Below are 12,475 nucleotides of genomic sequence, written 5' to 3'. Positions count from 1 at the left end.
AATAGGGTGACTCTACTCCGAGAAGTCACTTGGCACAGCAAGAAGATTTCCTTTGCACAGACAGAATGGGCTTCACCCGCAAAGGTAAAGCCTTCCAAAAATAGAAACAACTCATTAATGCTGCTCTCCACGGAAGTCTTTAGTAAAAGGCGAAAGACTTGTACGTTATGAAGAGAAACCAGAGTACGAGTATTTGACACTGCGGGAGCAGTGCATCAGGCTAGTTGGCATAGCCACCTTCCCCACGGTGAGCTTTGCTTGGTTGAGACGCTGGCTCCTCGGCCGACCAGGTAGGAACAATCGGGCCCTATTCAATGGCTGCTTTGTCTTTTACTCTGTGCAAAAGACTAGGGGTCTTGAGGCTTTGTTCTGACCGCTCATTGGGTGTAGAGGTTTTTTTCAAGCAATTCTCCCAGTCGGCCCAATCCCAGAGCCATCTCAAAGTGGAGTTCACTTTCACTCTCTTTTCGCAGACTAAAAGCCAGAGTTTTATCTCAGAAGCTAAGCAGAGTCGGGCCTGGTTAGTACTTGGATGGGGAGACCGCCTGGGAATACCAGGTGCTGTAAGCCTTTTGGCTTCTCCAGGCGCATGCAGTTTGACTGCGTCAAATGCAAAGGCAGTCCCTGTTTGACTTTTTGGAACTGCTCCTTTGTCAGGACAAAGTTAAATGTATGAGGATCAAAGGCAACCATGACCTGGGACACCTTAGCAGATCCAGGATCAGCAAGATGGATCACAGGGTGATCAACAGATGTTTCAACAAAAGACATGCAGAGAGAAGAGAAGAGAGAAAAATGCTTACAGCACCTGGTATTCCCAAGCGGTCTCCCATCCAAGTACTAACCAGGCCCGACCCTGCTTGGCTTCCGAGTTCGGACGAGATCGGGCGTGTTCAGGGCGGTGTGGCCGTAAGCCACAGTCCCCGTGACAAATATGTGTTACATAGGTGCTGGAACCATACGTTGCCCCTATTTTACCAGAGAGTTGGCTTGAGAGGCTGATGTTGTGCCTGCACGTCGACTTCCCTGATGTGATTGTTCTCTGCAGCTGAAAATGGGACTCTCAGATAACTTAGTGTGTGTCTGTCAAGCTCCTCTGTTCTCTGTGTGTAGTTTGGTGTTCATGGTCATACAGAGAAACCAGGGAAGCTCAATCCCACGACGTGCTCATAAACTGCGTCTTTTCTAAAGATTATAGTTCCATTTTAGAAGTCAGAATACAATGGCTCCCTGAAACTACCACCCTGTACCGCTGGTTTTGTTATTTCACAAGAGTTGGGAAGAGTGCACCGTTCCCAGCGGCACTGCAGTACCGGGTCGATGCGTGGAGTGAACGGAGCAAGCCCCTTTTTCAACCCCTGTGCCTAAAAATCCATTTAATATGTAGTCCTCATATAGAGGACGTATCAGATATTAAACTGATAAGAACAGATACTACACTTGATCTTAGCCAAAAGGCCGAGAAGCGATAACCCTCCACTGTTTCACGTCCGAGAGCCCTTCCTGGCACAATGCGCACTTGTGGCGGTGCTCTTTTTTTGCCTACAAAGCGTCACTTTGCACCTCCGCCCACCCGCTGCAGTGAGCACTCTTCAGCCGTTTCAGATGGTACAACTTTGCACTCCCGCCCGCTCCACTGAGCACCATTCAAACAACAACAATTTAGCGCTCCAGCTTTGAACATGGGCACGGTCTCAAGAAATAAGGTGACTCTACTCCGAGAAGTCACTTGGCACAGCAAGAAGATTTCCTTTGCACAGACAGAATGGGCTTCACCCGCAAAGGTAAAGCCTTCCAAAAATAGAAACAACTCATTAATGCTGCTCTCCACGGAAGTCTTTAGTAAAAGGCGAAAGACTTGTACGTTATGAAGAGAAACCAGAGTACGAGTATTTGACACTGCGGGAGCAGTGCATCAGGCTAGTTGGCATAGCCACCTTCCCCACGGTGAGCTTTGCTTGGTTGAGACGCTGGCTCCTCGGCCGACCAGGTAGGAACAATCGGGCCCTATTCAATGGCTGCTTTGTCTTTTACTCTGTGCAAAAGACTAGGGGTCTTGAGGCTTTGTTCTGACCACTCATTGGGTGTAGAGGTTTTTTTCAAGCAATTCTCCCAGTCGGCCCAATCCCAGAGCCATCTCAAAGTGGAGTTCACTTTCACTCTCTTTTCGCAGACTAAAAGCCAGAGTTTTATCTCAGATGCTAAGCAGAGTCGGGCCTGGTTAGTACTTGGATGGGGAGACCGCCTGGGAATACCAGGTGCTGTAAGCCTTTTGGCTTCTCCAGGCGCATGCAGTTTGACTGCGTCAAATGCAAAGGCAGTCCCTGTTTGACTTTTTGGAACTGCTCCTTTGTCAGGACAAAGTTAAATGTATGAGTATCAAAGGCAACCATGACCTGGGACACCTTAGCAGATCCAGGATCAGCAAGATGGATCACAGGGTGATCAACAGATGTTTCAACAAAAGACATGCAGAGAGAAGAGAGAAAAATGCTTACAGCACCTGGTATTCCCAAGCGGTCTCCCATCCAAGTACTAACCAGGCCCGACCCTGCTTGGCTTCCGAGTTCGGACGAGATCGGGCGTGTTCAGGGCGGTGTGGCCGTAAGCCACAGTCCCCGTGACAAATATGTGTTACATAGGTGCTGGAACCATACGTTGCCCCTATTTTACCAGAGAGTTGGCTTGAGAGGCTGATGTTGTGCCTGCACGTCGACTTCCCTGATGTGATTGTTCTCTGCAGCTGAAAATGGGACTCTCAGATAACTTAGTGTGTGTCTGTCAAGCTCCTCTGTTCTCTGTGTGTAGTTTGGTGTTCATGGTCATACAGAGAAACCAGGGAAGCTCAATCCCACGACGTGCTCATAAACTGCGTCTTTTCTAAAGATTATAGTTCCATTTTAGAAGACAGAATACAATGGCTCCCTGAAACTACCACCCTGTACCGCTGGTTTTGTTATTTCACAAGAGTTGGGAAGAGTGCACCGTTCCCGGCGGCACTGCAGTACCGGGTCGATGCGTGGAGTGAACGGAGCAAGCCCCTTTTTCAACCCCTGTGCCTAAAAATCCATTTAATATGTAGTCCTCATATAGAGGACGTATCAGATATTAAACTGATAAGAACAGATACTACACTTGATCTTAGCCAAAAGGCCGAGAAGCGATAACCCTCCACTGTTTCACGTCCGAGAGCCCTTCCTGGCACAATGCGCACTTGTGGCGGTGCTCTTTTTTTGCCTACAAAGCGTCACTTTGCACCTCCGCCCACCCGCTGCAGTGAGCACTCTTCAGCCGTTTCAGATGGTACAACTTTGCACTCCCGCCCGCTCCACTGAGCACCATTCAAACAACAACAATTTAGCGCTCCAGCTTTGAACATGGGCACGGTCTCAAGAAATAAGGTGACTCTACTCCGAGAAGTCACTTGGCACAGCAAGAAGATTTCCTTTGCACAGACAGAATGGGCTTCACCCGCAAAGGTAAAGCCTTCCAAAAATAGAAACAACTCATTAATGCTGCTCTCCACGGAAGTCTTTAGTAAAAGGCGAAAGACTTGTACGTTATGAAGAGAAACCAGAGTACGAGTATTTGACACTGCGGGAGCAGTGCATCAGGCTAGTTGGCATAGCCACCTTCCCCACGGTGAGCTTTGCTTGGTTGAGACGCTGGCTCCTCGGCCGACCAGGTAGGAACAATCGGGCCCTATTCAATGGCTGCTTTGTCTTTTACTCTGTGCAAAAGACTAGGGGTCTTGAGGCTTTGTTCTGACCGCTCATTGGGTGTAGAGGTTTTTTTCAAGCAATTCTCCCAGTCGGCCCAATCCCAGAGCCATCTCAAAGTGGAGTTCACTTTCACTCTCTTTTCGCAGACTAAAAGCCAGAGTTTTATCTCAGAAGCTAAGCAGAGTCGGGCCTGGTTAGTACTTGGATGGGGAGACCGCCTGGGAATACCAGGTGCTGTAAGCCTTTTGGCTTCTCCAGGCGCATGCAGTTTGACTGCGTCAAATGCAAAGGCAGTCCCTGTTTGACTTTTTGGAACTGCTCCTTTGTCAGGACAAAGTTAAATGTATGAGGATCAAAGGCAACCATGACCTGGGACACCTTAGCAGATCCAGGATCAGCAAGATGGATCACAGGGTGATCAACAGATGTTTCAACAAAAGACATGCAGAGAGAAGAGAGAAAAATGCTTACAGCACCTGGTATTCCCAAGCGGTCTCCCATCCAAGTACTAACCAGGCCCGACCCTGCTTGGCTTCCGAGTTCGGACGAGATCGGGCGTGTTCAGGGCGGTGTGGCCGTAAGCCACAGTCCCCGTGACAAATATGTGTTACATAGGTGCTGGAACCATACGTTGCCCCTATTTTACCAGAGAGTTGGCTTGAGAGGCTGATGTTGAGCCTGCACGTCGACTTCCCTGATGTGATTGTTCTCTGCAGCTGAAAATGGGACTCTCAGATAACTTAGTGTGTGTCTGTCAAGCTCCTCTGTTCTCTGTGTGTAGTTTGGTGTTCATGGTCATACAGAGAAACCAGGGAAGCTCAATCCCACGACGTGCTCATAAACTGCGTCTTTTCTAAAGATTATAGCTCCATTTTAGAAGTCAGAATACAATGGCTCCCTGAAACTACCACCATGTACCGCTGGTTTTGTTATTTCACAAGAGTTGGGAAGAGTGCACCGTTCCCGGCGGCACTGCAGTACCGGGTCGATGCGTGGAGTGAACGGAGCAAGCCCCTTTTTCAACCCCTGTGCCTAAAAATCCATTTAATATGTAGTCCTCATATAGAGGACGTATCAGATATTAAACTGATAAGAACAGATACTACACTTGATCTTAGCCAAAAGGCCGAGAAGCGATAACCCTCCACTGTTTCACGTCCGAGAGCCCTTCCTGGCACAATGCGCACTTGTGGCGGTGCTCTTTTTTTGCCTACAAAGCGTCACTTTGCACCTCCGCCCACCCGCTGCAGTGAGCACTCTTCAGCCGTTTCAGATGGTACAACTTTGCACTCCCGCCCGCTCAGGACAAAGTTAAATGTATGAGGATCAAAACCAACAATGGCCTGGGACATCTCAGCAGGTCCAGGATCAGAAACATGGAGACTGAGGGCCAATAGAAACAGAGGTGTCTGCCAACCAATCAGCAGCAGCCGAAGCTGGTTAACTTCCTCGTGTCTGTGTGTCTGTGTGTGTGTGTGTGTCACAGTGTGATCGGCAAATTTTTCAACACAAGACATGCAGGACGCAGAAGTAAATATAACTGTATTTTTTTGAAGAATTGGAAAGAATTGTCCTTGTGGATAAAAATGCCGATGGATCACTATTGTCTATACCTGGGTGGTAGAACACAAACAGTTATACACATAGATTATATAAACCACCCCAGTCAGAACATCACCTGAGATGTCTACCCTGTAAGGGACATTTGTTTTTTGAGGTGTGGGAGTTAGAGGCAGCTGGAAGCTCTAACAGTCAACCAGCCACAGAGGATGAAGCTCTGATCACTTTTTTCTCATTCTCATGAGAAAATCTCAGCAATCTCATTGCTTTACAACTTCACCGCTTGACTAGGCTCATGGATTATCTATATACAATACATCTTCACTGTAAAGTCCAATAGCTGCCCTGACATACATACATTCGTTAACTTTACTAGGTTAATTACCATATGCACTTATGACTGATATTTATGAAGTAAAAGTTAGTTGCATGGTGAAAAATGCAAAAAACTTAGTGTTTAGAGTGAAGATGACTTTATTTAGAGTGAAGCTCACTCAACAATAAGTAGCAACACAGTCTCACTCCCACTGCGGATTCAAAGAAGAAGAAGTGTGCATGGTGCGACATTCAGTCTCTCCCGCTCAGCAAAGTATATTAGGTCTATGTCAGCAACGCAGCAGTCCAGCACACAGGCCGGGGCACTGAGGGCAGCCTGCTGAGTCCACTTTTTTTAATTCTTTTGAAGAAGAATAAATAAGGTAAGTTATCAAGCAAGTATGTTTGTTAATATGTTTTAATTACTGCTCTGACAGTTAGCGTTCACTAGCTAACGTTAGCATTAGTTAGCTAGCTAACGAACCAAACAGGCATAACGTTAGCCTGTTCAGGCCATGGTTAAGGCGAGTTTGGGAGGTTTCCCAGTCCTGTGATTATCTTAAAACCTTCGAAAAGTTCCAAAGCCTAATTACTTTGAAAGTGTCACATTTGAAATGTTGTAGCATGAGTTTTCCGTTTTCCCCAAATTGACAGCGATGGCATTTTGGCCTGACTTTCAAATTTGCAACGTGGAAATGACAGTTTTCAGTTAAGGCAGCATGAATGTGTTTGATGCAGAGAGGAGGATAAATGAGGTTCATAATGCACTGGCGCTGTCTTTCCTTGGGGAAATGGTGAAGGCTGGTGTAGTAGCATAGATGCTTTCGCATCCTATGAGTCATGACGGCCCTAATTGCACACCGCAATAAGGGTAAATAGCCATTGACTGCTGGTGGGATGGACTATATAGCCCAGTTACCTCCTCATCTCGCTCTTTTTGCGCTCCGTGCCCATATTATTTCCCAGCAGAGTGGCTGAGCTCAGGTGTCTTGCTCCGTGTGCTACACATAACCAAGTTGGTTTGAGGTGGTATTACTATTTTCAAAATAAATTGGCAATTGGCAACAATTTATCAAGAACCCATTTTAAATTTGGAACTTCATACCAATATTGCTCCATATGTAGTATCTCTGTGGGGGAAAATTATGTTTGCAGATCAATGACCAAGAAAGAAGCATCTGTTTATGAAAGTAGGATAGTTTTGAGGGGATTTTTTCAACATTATAATTACAAAGTAAAAAGAAATTTAGGCCTCCTAATTTAGAGAAAATTAAATTCGGTATGAAGTTCCAAATTGAAGATGTGTTCTTGATAAATTGTTTAAGCCAATTTATCCATAAGGTCACTGTGAGTGTTCATAATGGCCAAATGTGTTAGTCTCTCCTGCGTCATGGTGCTGCGCAGCCAGGTTTTCAGGCTGAGAAAGAGCGCTCAGATGCTGTGACAGATATGGGCAGGGCCAGGGAAAGCCTAATGATCTTCTCCACCTCTGACAGCATGGAGCGGGGTTGGTGCTGCAAGGTTTGCAGGATGGACCCCTTTGCAGGAAAGCCCTCCTCTGTCCCCCGTCCCTACACACAACTATAAAGAATGTGAAGGGGACAAAGGGCCTCCTCACACTGGAGGGCAAAGTTGTTCAGGTATGCTGATTTGTCTTCATCAGAAGAACACACTAATACACTCAGATAAATGACCGTGCTTAATTGTAATTCAGAGATACAAACATTTTAGGTAGACAAAGTAATGCCTACCAGTATTTGAAATGTTTTATTACAGAAAAGCTGTTGCAATGACATGTTTAGGTCTAATTAGATCACTAAGTGATTGAACTTGTTCTTATTTAGCTCTCAGCTGTGAAAAAGGTCCGCAGTGGGAGAGAGGAGGTCCCGCTGCGTGAGGTGAAGCTGCAGCAGGTAAGACCAGAGAACGGGAGGATTGGAGAGGAGGGACAACCTCTGTGGTTTCTAGATAAGGGAAGATAAAATAAGATAACTTTCATATTCTGTGAGTACCTTAGTAGTCTATGGGAGTGTGCTAACTGTCTCTTTCTGTGGCGCTGGTTGTTTATATGTTCACTGTGGTCACTTGTAGGCTGCACATTACAGAGTAATCTCTGGTGCCTTTATAGTTCTGACATCTCATACTGTGTTCTGTACAGGATAAAGCTTCTGCCTCCCTCACGCTGTGGCGGGAAGCTGCAGTCCAGGAGCTGGACCTCGGCAGCCAGTGCAGGATTACCCACTTAAAGTCCAACATGGATGCAGGAGGGGACTTCCTGCACACAACACCCTACAGCAATGTAGAAGTAAAAAGCATTCTAATTCATCTAATCTAAAAACACATTCTAATCAGGATCAGAATGAGCTTTATTTGCCAAGTCGGTAGGCACATACAAGGAGTTGTTTTCTCTGGTTTAAACATGTAAAAGGCCACATGAAGTTTGGAGGTCTGCAGCAATTGACTCTGCAGACAGGTCGCCAACCTTCTGCAGAGTCCATTGCTACAGACCTCCAAACCCCGCTCTGTCATTTTACGTGGCCGACCACTTGGTGGCTGAGCTGCTGGCGTTCCCAGTCGCTTCCACTTTGTTCTAACACCACTGACAGCTGACTGTGGGACATTTAGGAGCGAGGAAATGTCTCCACTGGACTTGTTGCACAGGTGGCATCCTATCATGGCACCACGCTGGAACCCACTGAGCTCCTGAGAGCGAGCCATTCTTTCACAGATGCTTGTAGAAGCAGTCTGCATGCCGAGGGGCTTGCATTTCTACACCTGTGGCCATGGAAGTGATGGGAACCCCTGAATTTAATTATCTGGATGAGTGAGTGAATACTGTTGGCAATCTAGTGTATATTATACAGACATAAAATGGCAAGTGATCTGACACAATTGAGAAAGAGATTAAAGAAATAAACAAGGAGTAAGAAAGGGGTTTAATATCTAGCTGCAAGGTATTATGGGACATAAGTGCTGTTTGTTTTGGCAGGTGCTGATTGTGACTGATGAGGCAGCTGGAGTGGAGGTGATGGGCGTGATGGAGAGCAGCACAGGGGGGTGCTGGAGCTCCTCATGTCCAGCACCGAAGTCTTTTATATTTCCCAGGACTTGTGGGAGCCCTGGAAAAGGGTAAAGTCTTTCTAAATATAAAATATATTGGGAACAAAATCATTAACATTGAGGCAGTGGAAAGACCCTGCCCTCTGGCAGAATAAATTTCATATATATGTATATAGTTTACACATAGTTAATATTGTTTTATGTTCTATTTTTATTAATGAAGTTTCTTTGAAAATATAATGAAAATGAATTTAAATCCAGCATTTGGCTCAGTTGTATTGCTGTGGTAATATAGTCTGTGAAGATGAAGTGAAGATAAAAACTCTCCCAACCAAGGCTCAGCTCTGAAATACTACTGAGAGGAATTTCAGATGTGAGATGGGGACAGAGGGAGGACACCTGGAAGAAACCCTGGACAGAATCAGACTTCAGATTTATTCATCTATTCAATAAAGATATATTTCAGTACTCTGTTTTAACGTAACATATAACAGTACAGATGTACATGTTCATTTATTTGTCATTTCAGTTCAGTTTTATTAACACAGACACAATTAAAAGAAGTAGCTTAGCTAAGGAATCCTACAAAATGCACCGTAACTTCTGTTCAATCCCGAGCATGCACAGAAGTGTGGGAAGAAAAAACTGAGTTTTAACAGGAAGAAAGCTCCATCAGAACCAGAACCAGGAAGGGCGGCCATCTGCCTGGAGCAGCTGGGGCTGAGAGGACAGAAAAGAGGGGACAACAAGCAGCGTAACACCAGGCCAGGGACACCTGCTGAGAGAGGAACAAGTTAATGACAACAATGATGTCACATGTACATGGAGAGGAGAGGTGCATCATGGGAGCTCCCCCAGCAGGCTGGGCCTATAGCAGCAGAACTATGGGATGTTTCAGGCTCAGCTGAGCCATCCCTAACTATAAGCTTCATCAGAAAGGAAAGTTTTAAGCCTGATCTTAAAAGTAGAGAGGGTGTCTGCTTCCTGAAGCCAAACTGGCAGCTGGTTCCACAGAGAGGGGCCTGATAACGGAAGGCTCTGCTCTGCCATTTACACAAAAGGCTGAGATTAACATTATGCAGGACAGGTCCGATCCCTCGGTCAGTATATAGCTCATGCAAATTTGACTGTATCCATTGAACTAATGATAGAATCATGCACCGTATTAGTCATTTTGGGGAACTCTGATTAAAGTTTTAATAATGTCTCTTGCTGAGATTACATTTTATAACATTTAAGTCTAAACACAGTACAGAACACAGGCCCGACACTCTGAGCCTTGTTCAGCACAACACAGAGGGACTGCCATCTCACATCGGTGACATCAGGAGACATCATGAGCTGTGCCTGGCAGATGTCCTGTGTCTGACAGAAACTCACCTGCAGGGCTCCTTTGTTGCAGACAGGCTGCATCTGGACGGCTACAACATGTTCAAGCGCAACAGACACACGTCCTACACTCAGTATCCTCAGATGGCCAGCAGAGCAGGTGGCGGGGTTGCTGTCTATGTGAGAAAGCACATTCAGGTGCGTGAGAGACAGTATTTGCAGAATGTGACTGATCTGGAGTTTGTGGCTTTGAAGGTTGAGGCTCCAGTCTGTGCAGTGATTGCAGCTGTGTACAGACCTCCTGACTACAGTCTGACACCGTTCCTGGAGAACCTGGGAAGCCTTTTGGATGGACTGTCACCCTGTTATTGTGTGTGGAGACTTCAATGAGAATCAGGTACTCAGGTCAACAAAGCCAGTTGTAGATGTGTTTCAGTCTAAGGAGCTGATCACCTCTGCCACCACAGACAGGAACACGCTGCTTGACCTTATTTTCATTTCCCAGCCACAGCGATGTCTCCACTCAGGTGTCATGAGAACGTATTACAGCTATCACAACCCAGTGTTCTGTGTCCTGTCCACCAGGGAACCATGAAGAGGTCGCTGAGTCTTAAAAATCATGACAAATGTAAACAATTACTGCCTGAAGTTCGTAGTTTTGGTGAAGAGATAATAATGTTTTCTTCAGAAAAGTATAAGAAAAGTTTTATCACAAAATCTGAAGAGCTGAAATATGCTATTAATATTTAACTGAATCGGATAATGACTTTTTCCAAATACTTTATTTTTTCTCAATATTGGACGTTTCTCCTCATAAAATATTATTGACAGCTAATATAATACTTATAATATAACCATCATACCTGATTTAAAACACAACTTAATTTCTGAAAAGGGACATTTTTGTCCACTTTTAAAACCACTTAAAAACATCATATATTAATATTTTTTTCCACTTTATTTTTCATAAATCTTTTATTCCACTTCAGTTCTAATCATAACTACCAAGTTTTCAATTATTTAAAAAAAATGAACCCTTTAGATGCCAATTTGAACTTTTTAGCCCAAATTTTCAGCCTTTAGGTGCCAGTATTTTCAAAATATGGAATGCAAAGTGGAATTATTGAGTAGGGATAATTATGGTCTGGGATATAGCTAAAGCGGAACAAGTCAAATATTCTCTCTGCCTTCTGCTTCTGCACAAGAGAAACAACAAAGAAAGCAGAGCGCTGCTGAGATAACAGCAGCTGAGTCCAGAACTCATTAATACAACATGAATAACAGGAAAGTCTCTGAGGACATTAAACAGCTTTGGCTTGTTGTCAGATTCTGATCCATTCATGAAGCTAAACTGGTGGTTTGGTGCAGCAAACTGGTCCCAGCAGCTGGACATCAGTGGTTGGACTGGTGGACTACCTCAGTGAAGAGTAGAGGACATCTGGCTCTGCTGGAGACTCTGAAAACAAACACACACAGTTCCAGCTGCAGGAAACACAACTCCAGGAGAAAGGATTGAAGCTGATTATCTCTGGGACGTTCAGGATCAGAGGCTCCCGCACACCTGCAGCTGCCCCTTTCATCCAGGCAGGAAAAGTCAAAGGACAGAGGCCAAAATACATCAGATGTTGCTGCATACTTGAAATGAAAGTGTTTCTGCAGCCAAAGACATTTGTACTATATTTGCACTTTATATAACTGGATGAGAATCGATAAGCGACATCGATAATGGAACCGGAATTGGTCAATTTCTAACATTTCCCATCCCAAGTCCTGGGAACCTGGTGAGTGTGAAAATGATGCACTGATGGTGGATAAAGCAGTGGGACACGTCCAGCAGTGGAGCTGCAGCAGAGCTGGAGTCCGGTTGGGTTATCTGAGCATAGAGGCTGGAAGCAGGGTGAACAGCTGAGCTGCTTCTGTGCAGAGTTGGGAATAAAGAGCAGCTGTACCTCTGGTCCTGTTGGATCTGATGACTGTTTGTCCAGAAGTGAGGTGGTCTGTCCTGACTGCAGAGTAGACTGCAGCTGTGAGAAGTCTCAGCATCAGAGAACAGACGGGCATCTGCAGGAGGAAGCTGCAGCTGTGCTTTCACATGCACACTTTCTAACTCCACAGGACTATTCTGGCAAAGTTCAGAATACAACTTTAGGCAATACAGTAACATTTGCTTGTTGTGTGGAAATAAACCGTCTAACATGGTCCCAAACCAGCTCAAACTTCATCTCCAAACTAAACATCCGTCACTTCAGAACAAGAACACCAAGTATTTGGTTTGCCTGCATCAACACGCTGAGGAACAGGCAACTTTCATGAGAAAAACCTCTGAGGTTTCTCTGAATGTTTGCTACGTGGAAGCTGAACTCAAAGCAAATAAAAGCAGCCACACAGGAGCAGAGGCGTGAATACTACCTGCCTGCAGAGCCTTTGTAATGAGATGCTCGGGCCTAACGCTGCTTAACAAGCAGCTAAAGTTCCTCCGTCAGAGAACA

At 45.4% G+C, this 12,475-nt stretch overlaps 9 non-coding genes across 9 annotated transcripts; all 9 read right to left on the bottom strand.

Moving 5' to 3' along the window:
- Positions 1-74: 74 nt before the first annotated feature.
- On the bottom strand, positions 75-187 carry LOC142373259 (U5 spliceosomal RNA). The gene has a single exon (XR_012768440.1). It is a non-coding gene; the product is annotated as a U5 spliceosomal RNA (small nuclear RNA).
- A 609-nt stretch (positions 188-796) lies between these two features.
- LOC142372769 (5S ribosomal RNA) lies at positions 797-915 on the bottom strand. The gene has a single exon (XR_012768318.1). It is a non-coding gene; the product is annotated as a 5S ribosomal RNA (ribosomal RNA).
- A 364-nt stretch (positions 916-1,279) lies between these two features.
- LOC142369065 (U2 spliceosomal RNA) lies at positions 1,280-1,470 on the bottom strand. Its single transcript, XR_012767506.1, has one exon. It is a non-coding gene; the product is annotated as a U2 spliceosomal RNA (small nuclear RNA).
- A 304-nt stretch (positions 1,471-1,774) lies between these two features.
- LOC142373254 (U5 spliceosomal RNA) lies at positions 1,775-1,887 on the bottom strand. The gene has a single exon (XR_012768439.1). It is a non-coding gene; the product is annotated as a U5 spliceosomal RNA (small nuclear RNA).
- A 604-nt stretch (positions 1,888-2,491) lies between these two features.
- Positions 2,492-2,610, bottom strand: LOC142372705 (5S ribosomal RNA). The gene has a single exon (XR_012768305.1). It is a non-coding gene; the product is annotated as a 5S ribosomal RNA (ribosomal RNA).
- A 364-nt stretch (positions 2,611-2,974) lies between these two features.
- Positions 2,975-3,165, bottom strand: LOC142367819 (U2 spliceosomal RNA). The gene has a single exon (XR_012767183.1). It is a non-coding gene; the product is annotated as a U2 spliceosomal RNA (small nuclear RNA).
- A 304-nt stretch (positions 3,166-3,469) lies between these two features.
- Positions 3,470-3,582, bottom strand: LOC142373249 (U5 spliceosomal RNA). The gene has a single exon (XR_012768438.1). It is a non-coding gene; the product is annotated as a U5 spliceosomal RNA (small nuclear RNA).
- A 604-nt stretch (positions 3,583-4,186) lies between these two features.
- LOC142372629 (5S ribosomal RNA) lies at positions 4,187-4,305 on the bottom strand. Its single transcript, XR_012768288.1, has one exon. It is a non-coding gene; the product is annotated as a 5S ribosomal RNA (ribosomal RNA).
- A 364-nt stretch (positions 4,306-4,669) lies between these two features.
- On the bottom strand, positions 4,670-4,860 carry LOC142367807 (U2 spliceosomal RNA). The gene has a single exon (XR_012767181.1). It is a non-coding gene; the product is annotated as a U2 spliceosomal RNA (small nuclear RNA).
- Positions 4,861-12,475: the final 7,615 nt, after the last annotated feature.

This window comes from Odontesthes bonariensis, chromosome 2, assembly GCF_027942865.1.
Source record: "Odontesthes bonariensis isolate fOdoBon6 chromosome 2, fOdoBon6.hap1, whole genome shotgun sequence".
Taxonomy (NCBI): domain Eukaryota; kingdom Metazoa; phylum Chordata; class Actinopteri; order Atheriniformes; family Atherinopsidae; genus Odontesthes; species Odontesthes bonariensis.
This window is presented reverse-complemented; position numbering and strand designations above follow the sequence as displayed.